This window comes from Falco biarmicus, chromosome 13, assembly GCF_023638135.1.
Source record: "Falco biarmicus isolate bFalBia1 chromosome 13, bFalBia1.pri, whole genome shotgun sequence".
Classification (NCBI taxonomy): Eukaryota; Metazoa; Chordata; class Aves; order Falconiformes; family Falconidae; genus Falco; species Falco biarmicus.
Window position 1 is genome coordinate 18,022,375 of NC_079300.1, and position 13,461 is coordinate 18,035,835.

The following is a 13,461-nucleotide window of genomic DNA, read 5'->3' on the forward strand; positions in this document are numbered from 1 at the left end:
GCGCTCCCAGCCCTCAGGAGGCCATGCCAGCAGCACTTGCCGGCGGCGCCCCCCGGGTCGCTACCCGGCGGCGTTAGCAGGAGACCCTCGCTCTTCCCCAGCCCGGCGCTGCGAGCCCCTCCGTTCCTCACCAGCTCCTGCCCGCAAACGGGCCCTCGCTGAAGCCACTGCCGCTTCAGGAGCCGGGCGCAGGCCGCAGCCACCTTCCCTTCTGGGCAGAAGGAGGAGCGACGGCCGTGAAGCGAGGGGAGGGGAACGGCAGGGCAGAGGCCGCTCCCCGCCGGCGGGCGGCCCGGCACCCAGCTCCCGCCGGGCAGCGGCGGAGGGCCTGGCTGGCGGCCGGGGCCTGCCCGCGCGTCTCGAACGCGTTCGCCCGCAGCGGTGACGCCATTTTGGGACGCTGGAAGGCGGCATCCATGGCAACCAGGAAGAGGCGGACATCACGCGGGGTCACCGGGAGCCCAGCCCTCTCTTAAAGGAGCAGGGCCGGTAGTAACGCGGTGGCCGGGCAGGGTCCTCGCCCCCGCCGCCGGCAAAGCCCCGCTCCCCCGCCGGATCCGCCCCCCTCCCGCGCCCCCCGCCCTCACCCGAGGGGAGACAGTCGTGCGGACCCAGGGGTGACGACCCCGGCGGAGGGATACTGACCGCCCAGCGACGACCCCCGCCGAATGCAAGGAGCGGGGCGAGCATAGCAACGCAGCGGGGTCTGCGTGGGGGGCGGCAGCCGAGACAGGGGCCGCCCGTCGGCCCAGGGGTCGCGCAGGCCCCGGCAGAGCCCCGGAGACGGGAGAAAGTAGTCCCACAGCCTCCCCCTCACGCCGCTGGAAAGGGTTCGGCGGCGGAGGCGGCGGACGAGGCGCTGCTCGGTGCTGCGGCTTCAGCTGATAATTGAAGGGAAGAGAGGCGGCTGCTGCCGGGAGGAGGGGAGGCACGGAGCGTCTGCGGAGGCCGCATCGGGACAAACTAGGTACTCGGGGGCGCCGAGGAGGCGGGCGCGGGGCGCTGTAGCGTTGGGCCCCTCGGTAGCCTCCGGGTCGGGTGGCCGGGCCTGTTGTGTCATCCCCGGCATTAGCCGAGCTGCCCTTCCCGGCGGCCCGGGGCAGGGGGAGGGGAGCAGCGCCATCCCGGAGCATTGTTGCGGATTGGGGAGGTGGGGACGACACGACGCCGCGCTGGTGAGTGTGTGTGTGGCGGGGGGCCGGAGGTGTGTAATGGGGCGAGAGGAGGGGGCTCTTCGTTGAGGAAGGGAAGGGGTGGAAACGGAGCTGACAAAATGGCCAGGCAGTCACTGGAGCCCGCTCTAGGGACATCCCCTCTCCCCCCGGCGTCGAGCAGAGCTGCTGCCCGCGGCTTCGCCTCGCCCGGGCCGCCCGGCGTGTGGGGGGAGCGCGGCCTCCCCGCTCCGGGCCCTGTGGAGCTGCTGATACAAAAGGGCAGTGTCAGTGTTGACACTGCCGTACCGATTTGTATGCCCTTCCCCGTCTTCTCCCTCCCCCGCTCCGGCTGGCCCTCTTTTCCCCAATGGCTCTGCTTTTTTTTTTTTTTCTTTTCTTTTCTTTTTTTCTTCCCTTGAAGGAGCTATCGAATATCTTAAAGGAAAAAATAGCAATTCCTCTTGCCTTCCCCCCTGCCCGGCTCGATAAAAATGCTAAATAATCGGCCGACGTCCATCTTTCACAAGCCTTTGGGGGGGAGGAAGAAGGTGGCAAGAGAATGGAGGCGCCTGTAGGGTCGGAGTTTCAGTGCTGGCTAGCCACAAGAAGGGGTTATTTTCGCAGTTAATGTTTTAGAGCTGATGTTTTTGTTGCTTTCAGTCAAGAAGCAAGTTGCCTGGTCCTCGCGTTTGCTTGCATAATGCGTCGTACTTGGAGGCTGATCAAACGCTGGGTTCTGCCTTTCCTGCCTGGCGCTTCCTCCTTCCCCAGCGGGCTGGGGGGGCTGGGGAGTGGGAGAAGTTTTGAGGTGCTGGTAGCACTGACGCCAGCCACCTCCTGGGTCCTGCTCCGCTTATCTGGGGCTGGGAAACAAACTGATACCGGGGCTTTCGCCAGACCTGTAGGCCCATCTTCCTGCTGTTCAACTTTTTTATTGTTCCCCCTTCCCCCCCCCCCCCCCCCCCCCCCCGGCCTTCCTAGTGCACTGGCTTTCTCGACAGCCAGGGGTTTTCACAGAACGGGAGTCCGAAAGTCTAGACTGTGAACCGGAAAATAATAGGGGAAAGAATGGAAAGTTATGTCAAGGGCTTTGGGGGAAAAACATCGACGTATTGAACAAAGGTCCTGCCTGTATTGGAGAGAGAGGCCTGCATGTGAGGCCCGATTGTGTCGCATTTACACACGGGGAAGAAATGAGTGCTTGGTACTGGCCTAAATTTATTCTGTAAGTCTGGCATGCAACTTGGGAACGTTTTTAGAGTGTGTGCAGTTTGTTTTCAGGGTGGTTTTATTATGTGTAGCAATCTAATAATAATTTTAATTTGAAATAGTTTTTTTTCAAAAGGCTGTTCAAGTTTTTTTTTTCCTGGCTTGTTCAGCAGAAATAATATTGATCCACACTGTAACACAAAACTTTACTCAAACAGGTAAACTTCCACAGTTTGTGTTATGTGTATTATGAATATTGAGCTTTTCCTGGTGCTTTAAAGGCTGTCAGAAAGAGGGGTTGAGTAGTTGCTGCCTGACAAATATGAAGTACATTTTTCATAAAGAGAAAGAAGAGGAATTCCAAGCGCTTAAGTTAATTTTACAGGTTTTTATGATGGGAACTCTTGTTGTGGATATACTTTCATTGTAGGACTTTAAAAGCTGGTAAGCATTGCTGTGATTACTTCCGTTTATCTCCAGTTTATTATTTTCTCCCCACTTCTCTCTCTCTTCTCTCCCACCCCCAAGACTAGACTTTTTAATTGTATATCAGTGTTTTTTGGTATTTGATTTCTGCTGAAACAGAATTGTGAGGTTTTTAAGTTTTTCATTTAGCTTAAAGTTTTTTAAAATATTTTTTTACATATATAAAAAGTTGCATAATGAACATAAAAGCAATACTTGAAAAATACCTGTGTAGTGTTCTATTGTTTGGTAACCTGTTTATTAAATATTGATAGGGATAAAATGTATTTATGAAAAAAATAGTGTTTCAGTTTTTGCAGCTAATATTTTAACAATTAATATTAGATTTGAACTAAGAAGTTTAAAAGCAGTGTTCTGGTGAGTAAATACTGTAAATAATACTTCAAGTTTTCAGTAACTTACATGTTTTTAATGTGCAATAGTTGTAAAATGTAGCTGATGGTGAATGGCTTGGATCTGTATATACACTGTTTTTGATCTTAAAATGGAAGGGTATTTTTAGTTTTTATTGTTTGGTGTATCCTGTTGTTGTGTTAGAAATATGGGTAACCTGATTTCTTCCCCCCCTGCCCCTCACTCCTAGGGTCTTTCTGAAAAATTGAGAGTAGTAAGCTTGAATTGACAATTTTTAAGTCTGAATGTTTCTTCAATCTCCAGATAGTTACAAAGGTAGCAGCCTAAACAGGTCTCAGCTGTTAGTAGAAAAATTGTAGGTCATCCACAGTGTGACATTACTACTTATTAATATAGCAGATCTACCTCAATAGGAGTGCTGACCTGTTGAGTAAGAGGCTTATGAAAATGGCTTCTTTTGATGTCTTGCAAAAGTTCTTTAGGCTAAAGTGACCATTAGGGAAACAACCTGTATCTTCCCTGTAAACGAGTATTCAGAATTACCATTCTCAATGGGGAATCATGCACAAATTCATTTTTTTTTAATTATTCTTTTTATATTACATTTTGACTGTTTGTCCTCAAACCTGGAAAGTAAGTATTACAGGAAAAAAAATTGTAATGAAAACTTGTGTTCATAAAATAATTCCTAAATTTGAGGCTCAAAGCTATAGGCAACAAAGACACTGTATTCCTTCTGCAGCAGTTTAGCAAAATGTAATGCAGCTGACTTTTTGTCACGTCTTCATTCATGACATTATTTCTGTGTGGGTCATTACATCACTGATAAGTACAGTTATTTACTTTGAGACAATCCAGGAAGACAACCTGACTAAATTACTTTTGTTTCTAAGCAGTGAAGCTAAAGCACGAGTAGAAAGGTTATTGTTTTACTAACCTATGTGTTTGTACTTAATTTGCAGTGTAAGTGCATCTCAGAACTATCTGTGTTAATCTTAGATTTATAGGCCATGCTGTATTTTCCAACAAGCTAATTAGTAAGCATCATGTAGAACACTTCTGATCACGGGTTTGTCCTCTGTCACACAGACTAAATTATTGTGACAAAGAATAATCAAATCCTAAAGTTGCACAACATGGTGTACTATCACATTATGAAAAACTGAACCTTGAAAGTTTGTGGGATCTCCCACTGGCCTGTTGGATGATCTCTGTCCTGTCCATTACCTGTCAAATAGTAACGTTGTCTTTAAAGCACTTCGTGGACTCTGTGACACTCTTAATAGTGGAAACTTTTCACCAAGCTGTTGCTGCCCTATTCAGTGCTCCTTCTGAAGGCAGTAGTACATCTGAATTTTTTTTGTAGGGTAACAGATTACCTTTGGGTCAGTGGGTTTATTTTTCTGAAAAAGTAATACTTTTACTTTGCTCTTAATATTTTAATCCATACATAGTACCATAGATTTATGGCGGTATATGAAGCAACTTCTTGTTGAACATTTTTGTAGCTAAGTTATTCAGGACATGAGGTTGGTAACTGCAAAACAAAGTATCATTAACTGTTTCTTTTTTTCTCCTGATAATTTTTCAATTTGCACGAAATAACTTGTTTCTCAAGGAGCAGAATTGTTTTCAGACTTGTCACTGGTGATCATGACAAAAATGCTTGTATGTAGCTGCTTGTTTCAGGATGTCTTTTTTTAAACAAAGTGATTAACTTGAAAACATGAATTCTGCCATCTTCTGTAAGTAAAATTCCTAGCTACACATGGTATCAAGTGTACAGTCAGTGTGAAAGATGGTGCTAAATCAACTAGCTTCTTCACTGCATGCGAAATTTCAGATAGCAGTGATGGTTACTTTAGTGCAAAGATTAGTTTTGAGGAGCAATTGTTCTCCTAATCCTACCACGTGATAAAATTTTTCTCATCAAGTTGGTAGAATCTAACTGTGTAAATATGCAGTCATATTCTCCTTCAATTCTGTCTGGCAGCCAGGGTTCGAGCACATACAACCAATCTGTTTACGCTCACTGTCTATAATAAGGCTTGTCTTGCAATGTACTGACTGTTGTCAGTCTTCCTTGACTCATGAACATGCTCAGTAGAAATATGGCAGAAAACTGCCAGGTATAAGAGCAATAGATAGTCAGCTTTTGAAGTGAAGACTTTTATATAGGAAACATTGGAAAGGTTAGGCCTATATCAAAGTTAATCATGGTGATCTAATACTGAACTTCAATATTAAAGATGCATGAGAAGTACTAGCAATGCTGTTCAAGCCGTAGTTGCCTTCAGTTGCTCCAAAAAAGCCTCTCTTGTCATGATTCATAGAGTAAGCCAGTTTGGAGAGGACCTGTGGAGGTCACTTGGCCCTTCTCACCACTTGACTTTATCTACTCTTGTATAAATAAACTGTACTGATGAAGTAACTCCATCTTCTTGAGTAGTGAGAAAGGGGAAAAAAACCCCAAACAACCTACAGAGGTATATGTAGAGAGGAAACCAGAAGGATTCTATGTGTAACAGTACAATGCTGTCTCATAGAGAAGGGGGGAAAACACAGTTTCTCGGTGTTTTCTGAATGGATTGGTCTGCTTTGTGATGGTGTCCACAATGAAGTGTGCATGCTGAACTGCAAAGATTTGACCTTCTGAAAAGGTATGGAAGGGTCTGAGTCATCTCCTGGAATGTGAACCTGGAGTTATAGGGAGCAATTTGGTATTTCAAAATGGAAGCTGAGGTCCCTGGTACTTCTTGAAGATGGTGACTGTTTTTTTAAGATGTGAAAGGTGAAGTATATTTCACGTTTATTCTGCTTGCAAAGTAACTTGTTACTGACAACTTTTTTTTTATTTGTTCCATAACATTCAAATAAGCAAACTTAGTGTAAAGGGCATCTACTTGCTAGACTTCTGTAAAGGTGGAAATGAAAGAACGCAAACATTTTTTTTCTCATGTACATGTGTTATTTGGGGACAAAGGTATTAAACTTTCAGAAGTCTGTGTGATGTAATGAGACGGGCATTAGAGTCAATACCAGTGATATGCATCTCCTTCAGATCTGTGGCTGACTATTATTGTGTGTTTAAAGCATGGTTAGTATCAGTTGTTATTAATGCAGAGCAGTAACTATAATGAAGAATTTTTAATTGGATTTTTAGAGGTAGTTCCTAAAGGTAAAACCATTAGGAAAAACAGGCCTGGGACAAGCCTTCATAGGTCACCTAGTACAGATTTATGCTCCAAGGTAACTAGGTCTAGTCTCATGCTGTCTTTGCTTTTAGGAAACGTGTGTGCCATTTTCTCCCTAATCTTTCTCCATGTCTAACTTCTGTCTTACTTGCTTTGTGATCAGCTTGTTATGGTTTATCTGATCTATTACGAGTAGGAGAAATGATCTCTTTTTCTGTACTGTGGGATTTTATGTGCTTTAAGCCTGTTCTGTACCTCCTCTCTTGGTCCAAGACTGCTTAGATGTAAAAGCGGAAGTACAGGTAAATAAATGTGGACATCAAAAATATATTTAGGTACTATCTTCTAAGTTGAAACCAGGAAGTTTTCAGGAGCAATATAAATGAGTTGAGGCATCAAAAAAGGGAAGATGTAAACAAGGCATAGTAATGCTAGTGATGGAATTCAGCATCCCCCATGCCTGCCTCCCCCCACACCCCAAACACAAGGGAAAACACATGCACACATATACCTCTCCCCCCCCCCCCGCAACAATCAAGGCACTTGCATTAAATGTCTTTGATGCTGGTATAATGATTAGGTGCTTATTTAACTCCTGGAGTTAATGAGGAGAAGCTGTCTTTACATCATGTATCTTTGTGGAGTATGAACCTGTGGTAGATGCCTATTTTTGGACAAGATAATATTGTAAGACATGGTTAGCATCAGGGCTGGAAGATGGCATCTTATCCATGTTAATAATGTTCTGTGTCTTCCAATGTCAAATCCCTTATGTAATTATCCTATTCAGTATAAAGAGTGTCCCTTCCTGGAAGGTGTGTGCAATGTAACTGAACCTTCTGATCACAGGTGAGATGTGGCTATGCATTTAAAGGGAACTAATGAACAAAGTAACTTAAGGTGCATATTAATAGGCTGTATACTGAAATACAAACTTGGAACTCTGCCTTCCTTAGAGAGCAAATGTTCTCTTCCTCTCTATTTTGAGGATATACTCTGTTACAATCAAATTACTGACTGGGAACTGTAATTGCTCTTTAAAACTTGTTTCAGGTATAATAGCTTGATGAACTCATCCATGGTAAAGGGATGAGGGGAAGGTGGGAAACAGCTAACTTGAACAAGGACACGCAGTCATAGTCTGGGTGTATAAGCATGATATGATAGTACCTGAGAAGAAGCTGCATAGCTAGGTTTCAGATCTTTAAGTAATACCAGTAATCAAAATAAATGAATGGATGTAATTGAAGGGGCAGGAATACCATTGGTGTACGTAAAAATGCAATTTGATTTGAAGTTAATCAGAAAATTTCTGGAGAAAACCGCATTTCAATTGAATCTCATTTAAAGCAAGTGATAGAAGCTACATAACTTTGGCAAACTTTAAGCCAGGATTCCAAGTGTTAAAAGTTGTGCTTTGAAGATCTGCTACATTGTATTCCACAATGTTTTTCATGTTTATGTAATGACTGTGTGTGCTGCCATATCTTAACTCTGGTAGCATTCTGCCTGATTTATTTAGCAGATAGCTTTCTACAGTAAAACACTGGTAGTAACAATGAAGACCTGCATTATACCCTAAGATTATGGATTAAATAAGTTAGTTTCATTCTGTTACTCAGTTATGAAAAGCTGGACAGAAGAACAAATGTATTTCTTTGCCAAAAATAAGATGGCAAAGATCCTTTCTTAAAAGTTGTCATAGAATAAATTTGAAGTTGATATAGTTCTGTTGCATATTCCCTATTTCTCATTTACCTCAAGTGTTTGTAGACTTGCAACTGAATGTAGCCATGTTTCATACTAGAGCCTTGACAGAGGGAGTCCAGCTGAAAACTATTATCATCCCTTTGTAACTAGAATTGGAAGAAGCACTGTTAAGAGAAATGCTCTTTTTTTAAAAAAATACATTTAAATACTTTGTGGAGAGAGTGGCTCTCTTCAGGTTAACTGTGAAGAGGAAAGATGATTTTTGTGGAATTTAGTGTGTGAAGGAATGGTACTGCTTAAATGCCTTCCATTAATGTTTAAATACTTGAGCACTATAGTCACAGTAGTAAGGATGGGAGTTTTTTCTTTTTTTTTTTTAATAGCTTAGGGGTTCTTGACATACTGCCAAAACCAAAGTGGAGTTGGAACAGAATGGGCACTGAAGATTTTGATTTAACTGTGCTGTATGCAGATGAAGTCAAGTAAGCTAGAACCTGAGAACTACTGTATATTTGGAAAGTTAAGTGCAAATGTAGTAATCAGTTAATTTTGAGAGCACACTTAAAATAAATGTAAAGTTGCCTGTGATGCTCCACTGAAGTGACAGGCAAAGTAATCTCAATCTGTCATTTTCAAAACAATGCAATGAACACACTTGTTGCTGTACTTTATTGCTTCCAGAAGCTGTCTGGAGTAAAGTGTATTCTCTTGGTGTATTAGGCTTTTTCCTCTGTCGCAGACTTAGCCACAGGCTGTTAAAATTCTTGTAGTTCTAAATAAAGTAGACTGGTATTGGGTAACTTAAGTCAATGCGTAAAATCATTGTAGTTGTATCACCTATTTTTCAAACGTCTTTATTTCATGTATTTTGTTCAGATGAAGCCTGAGTTTCTATTAGACTGAGATCTTACACTTGAATTCTAGCTATGTTTCCTGCTGGCAACAGCTGTATTGTCACCAGAAACACCTGGTCAACTCCCTCAACTTGTTCTTAGCGGTCTGACTGTTCTAAACTAGCATTGTTTCTGTTGTGGTATCTGCTGTATTGTTGCAGTTTTGTGGCCACTTGAAGTTACTGGAAACCCTATTAGATCTCACCTGTACTATTAATGCAAGTAATTCTGATCTTGTTTTAGTGGTGGTAGAGCATTCTAAAAACTTAATCAAAAGTAAGCCAAGTAGGTTGCTGTGCATAACAAAATTGCTTAATATATTTTTATCTAAAAGCTGTTCCCCTTCAACTAAGAAATTGTTTCTTCCTTGCAGATTTTTAGATTTGCAATATTGTTTTGCTTAAACAAAATTATGTTAGGCTATTTGGAAAGACAGCTCAGTAAGATGGCAAATCAAGCTATATAGCAGGTGATATGGGTAATGGATCTAGCAACAGAGTTAAATCAGTACAGAACTTTCTCTGTTCTGTAACCCCTTCTGAGATTGAAGTTGTCTTGAATGTTGTTAACAACTCAGTTACAAAATATCTATGTTGTACTTGCATAGTGTTCCTGGGTTTTTGCCTGCTAGTTCTGGGTGGAGATCTTTCTAAAAAAATTGAGTAGCTCATTTGGTTTTCTGATTGTGATAACTCTGGCATATTTCCAACACCCCTACCTCCTTGCACACACATTGGGAGATATCAAACATGAACATATGGGCACAGAGTGACACAGCAGTAGAAGGATCAAATTGGGTAAACAACCTCTGCATAGAATAACCCTATCCAAAAGTGTGGTGTTTGGTTTGTGGTTTTTTATTTTTAAATCCTAGGACTTGCTGCTTACTGCAAGAACTTGCTTTGGAGAGCTATCTTCTGCCTTCCCCCCCCAACCCTTTCCAGCTGAAGGTGTGGGGACAAGTTTTCTTTCCAGAGTTTCAGTGGTAGGTACCATTGGACAGGACAAGAAAAACGTCACAAACTGTAGATAATATAGGTTTGCTTCTTTGCAGTGTCTTCTCTGACTTCTGCGTTCTGAGGTGTGGGTGTTAGGATAGCAAGAATGGTGTTCTAGTTATGGCCTTAGCAACAAAGTCAAAGTGGGGGTGGCCTTTGCTAGGAACTGAGCCTTTAAAATACTTTTTGTAGCAGAGTGTCTCAGTCCTGAGCAACATGAGCATCTTGTCTCTGTTGGTTGGCCTAGTAGAACAACAGAACTTGTTATTTGTCAGGTTTTGGTAAGGAGAATGAAGTACTAATGTCTAGGAATAATCTTAGTAAGAGACCTCATAATGCTAGAAGTGTAATCTGCTAATATTGTTGGTATATCACTTAAATCTCTTAATTTGCAGCCATCTAAAAAGCAGGTGTGTCTGTGTGTTTTGTTTTGATTTTTTTTCATACTTGCTTTTTTAATTCTTCAGCCCTCCTAGGAGATCCTTTCAGAATGTCATTTCTTGAAATGTAGGATCATCTAATTTCCAACCTGCAAGTTTCTCATAAGTTTTGCCTGCTAACTGCATCAGTGCTGTCTTCTCATCTTAAATAATTTTTTTCTCCTGGTGTTTTACCCTTTGCACTTACAGAAAGCATTTATAACCTTTCTGTTGCCAGGCTAAATAATACTGGCTTTATTAGTCGCCTTCTGTAAGAGTACTTTTCTTTCAACTGGAATTCATCTCTCTTGACCAAGGCCAGCTGTGATGGGATAGAGTATTCCAGATAAATACTTCTTTTGTACAAAAGCACTGGAGAATTCTCAGTTACTCTGTAATAGTATATATACTTAAGCATTGGTTCATCTTTTCATACCCCCCCTCCTCTCCATTCTTTTCCAGTTATCACTATGTAAGTAACTGTAACATATAGTCACTAATGCTCATGTCAACTGACAAGGGCTTGGCTTATAGCAAAAGTTCTTGTTTTTAGTACTGAGATACAGGATCTCTGTGCTGCTTGGTGGTTTTGTACTTCATATTCGTATCATTGCAGAATTTCTCATTAGAATATTTTACTGTTTTGTACTTTTGACACATACTTACTATTTTGAGGGAGGGGAGGAGGAGATGAAATGGAGCTTTTAAGTCTTGATAGTTTGGAGAACAGCTCTGGCTTTAGATAATCATATCACCTGGATAGTTATGCTGAAATAAGCAAGGCTGTAACAATAATACAGCTTTCATCTTATTTCATAGTTTCCTTTTATGGGTAATAGTCTGCTCATCATTACAAATGCTTTCTGCTGAAGTCATATGATGATGTGTTCTATTTGGATGCTACTTAACAGCAATTGGTTGTTTAAATGGTTAGGGATTTAAGAAAACAGAAATATAATAATGAAGGACCTCTCTTCTGTAAGCCTGGAAATAGTAGCAAGAGTCCTGAGTTCTGCCATCAAAAGATCTTTCACTTCTGGAATTTACTGGTGTCCTGTCATTACTGAAATCAGGGTTTCAAGATTTAATTCCATCACAAGTTTAAGGTTATTGCCTGTTTTCAAGTCTTATAAGTGTTTAAGCACCCATAGCTTACAGAAGCTGTCACTTTAAACTTTTTTGTTTTCCAGTGTGGGCCTCTGACTGCACATTAACAAAACCATGAATATCTTGAATCCAGCTATATCTAAAAGATAAAGTACTTAATCCAAAATATTCTTGCTCTTCTGTGTGTGTTTGAAACTGACAGGGGTGGAAAGCTCTAGTTTAATAGTCCTCATCAAAGAGTACTTGTACTCTTTTGCTAAACTCTGATTCAGTGAGGGTATCGATCTATCTATATATGTCCATAGAGTAAACAAATATAACTTCATGGCACTACTGACACAGTGGAGGAAGGTAGGCTGTCGTGAAAAGTATTTGGAAGAACCAGTCTTAAATCTTAGTTTCTCAGGAAGGGAGAAGGGCCTGTTCCTGGAAATACTGTGAATGCTAATGGGATCTCTTTTTAAATAGCATTTTAGTGTTTAGTTGTGGTTTTTTTTAAGCGAAGTGACAATTCTTCCTTACTGTGTTTTTTTTGGATCACTTCAGATTGAAGTACTTTAAATGGCTGACTTTTACCCTAAAATATCTAGTTGGCAGCTAAAGGCTAACAGGAAGAAAAAAACCAATATGCAGAATTGTGTCTAAGTGTTCAGCTTTTATACCATTAAATCTAGCTGAATTGTCATGAATGTTATAGGTATACCATGAAAGGCAGTTGCTCCCACAGGTACTGCTGTGTTTAGTTACCTTAAGGGAAGGTGGTCTAAAGATGTTAACTTGCAATACTTAAGCTTTGAACAGCTGAGGCAATGAAATAAAGGACCCAGAGTTTTGTGCCCATCGACTCATGAATGCTCCTCAGAGATCACAGTGTGAGACAAATAGAGAAGATGCAAACTACTGTACTTCTGGTTCTCAATAGCTTCTATGAGACATAAGTGAGCGTATCTTTGCTTTATATTATCCAACTCATTAAAAAAACCTACTTCAGAAGGATTTGGTCTTTCTGTTGACGATATCAGAAGTGGAAAGTGACTAAGGCAAGTCCAGACCTGTGACAAAGTCTTAAGTTTACTTAAATCAAGGTAGTTTGTTACTATGTAATAGTATTCGAGGTTATGGCAACAAACTAAATTTGCACCTACTCTTGGGGGTTTTTGCTGCATTGCTGGGAAGGTTGGTGGCCCAGTTACCAACTAATTTTAAAATACACATTTGTGGTTGGATGTAGTCTAAGCTGCTTTGTTTTTTATACCTGCATAGACTGGAGTAGTGTTTGTGGTGGGAGAGTAAAGGAGAAGCTGATGTAATTTCAGGTTGCTTCAGCAGAATTCAAAAACTTTTACTGGTGATGGTGATAGTTGGAAGTGTCAAGTTTTAAATAATCTATATAAACTTTACAGATGTAATTATTTTTTTTATCAGTTTCTGAAGTTTGTGCTGAATTCAAATACAGAACTGGTTTGCACAGGCATTAGAACGAAACTAATAGTGGTACTCTATCCCTGTACTTTCTGAGGTAATTGTGTAAACAAAGGGGTTTGAAATAATGTACTCTAAGGTAGGAACTTTGGATAAATATGTAGCAGTTGGAAAATAATTCCTATGAAGTACACATGACTTTCACTTAGGTTTTGTATCGGAGGAACTGACTTTCCTTTCTAATTTACTTAGACATCCTACTGAGTGCGGTCATCTCCTGGGAAACGTAGTTGGGTTTTTACTTCCTTCAGTACTGTTGTACTCTTTGTAAGATATAGTGGAGGTCAGCTGAAAAGCCGGTAGCGTTAATGCCCTAAAGTCTGGCTTGTTTAGATTTTTTTCTCCTTAGACTGTACTGTCATTTTGGTAGCAAGTTAAATCTTTTATGAAGAGTGTAAGGAAGTGTAATCACCATTAAGCTTAGTTAATGGAGTTACTAAAAAAAAAAAAAAAGT

General features: G+C 41.4%; 1 protein-coding gene across 9 annotated transcripts in view; it reads left to right on the forward strand.

Annotated features, from left to right (window-relative positions):
- The first annotated feature begins 494 nt into the window (after positions 1-494).
- Positions 495-13,461, forward strand: part of TRIP12 (thyroid hormone receptor interactor 12) — a 79,924-nt gene continuing 66,957 nt past the window's right edge. For 6 of the 9 annotated variants that reach the window (XM_056359045.1, XM_056359049.1, XM_056359051.1 and 3 more), the window contains exon 1: positions 498-967. The gene's annotated coding sequence lies outside the window, so the exon portion shown is untranslated. Of the gene's footprint in view, positions 968-1,042; positions 1,176-9,829; positions 9,986-13,461 lie in introns of those variants that run through there. The other 3 variants (XM_056359054.1, XM_056359047.1, XM_056359046.1) reach the window with 3 other exon arrangements.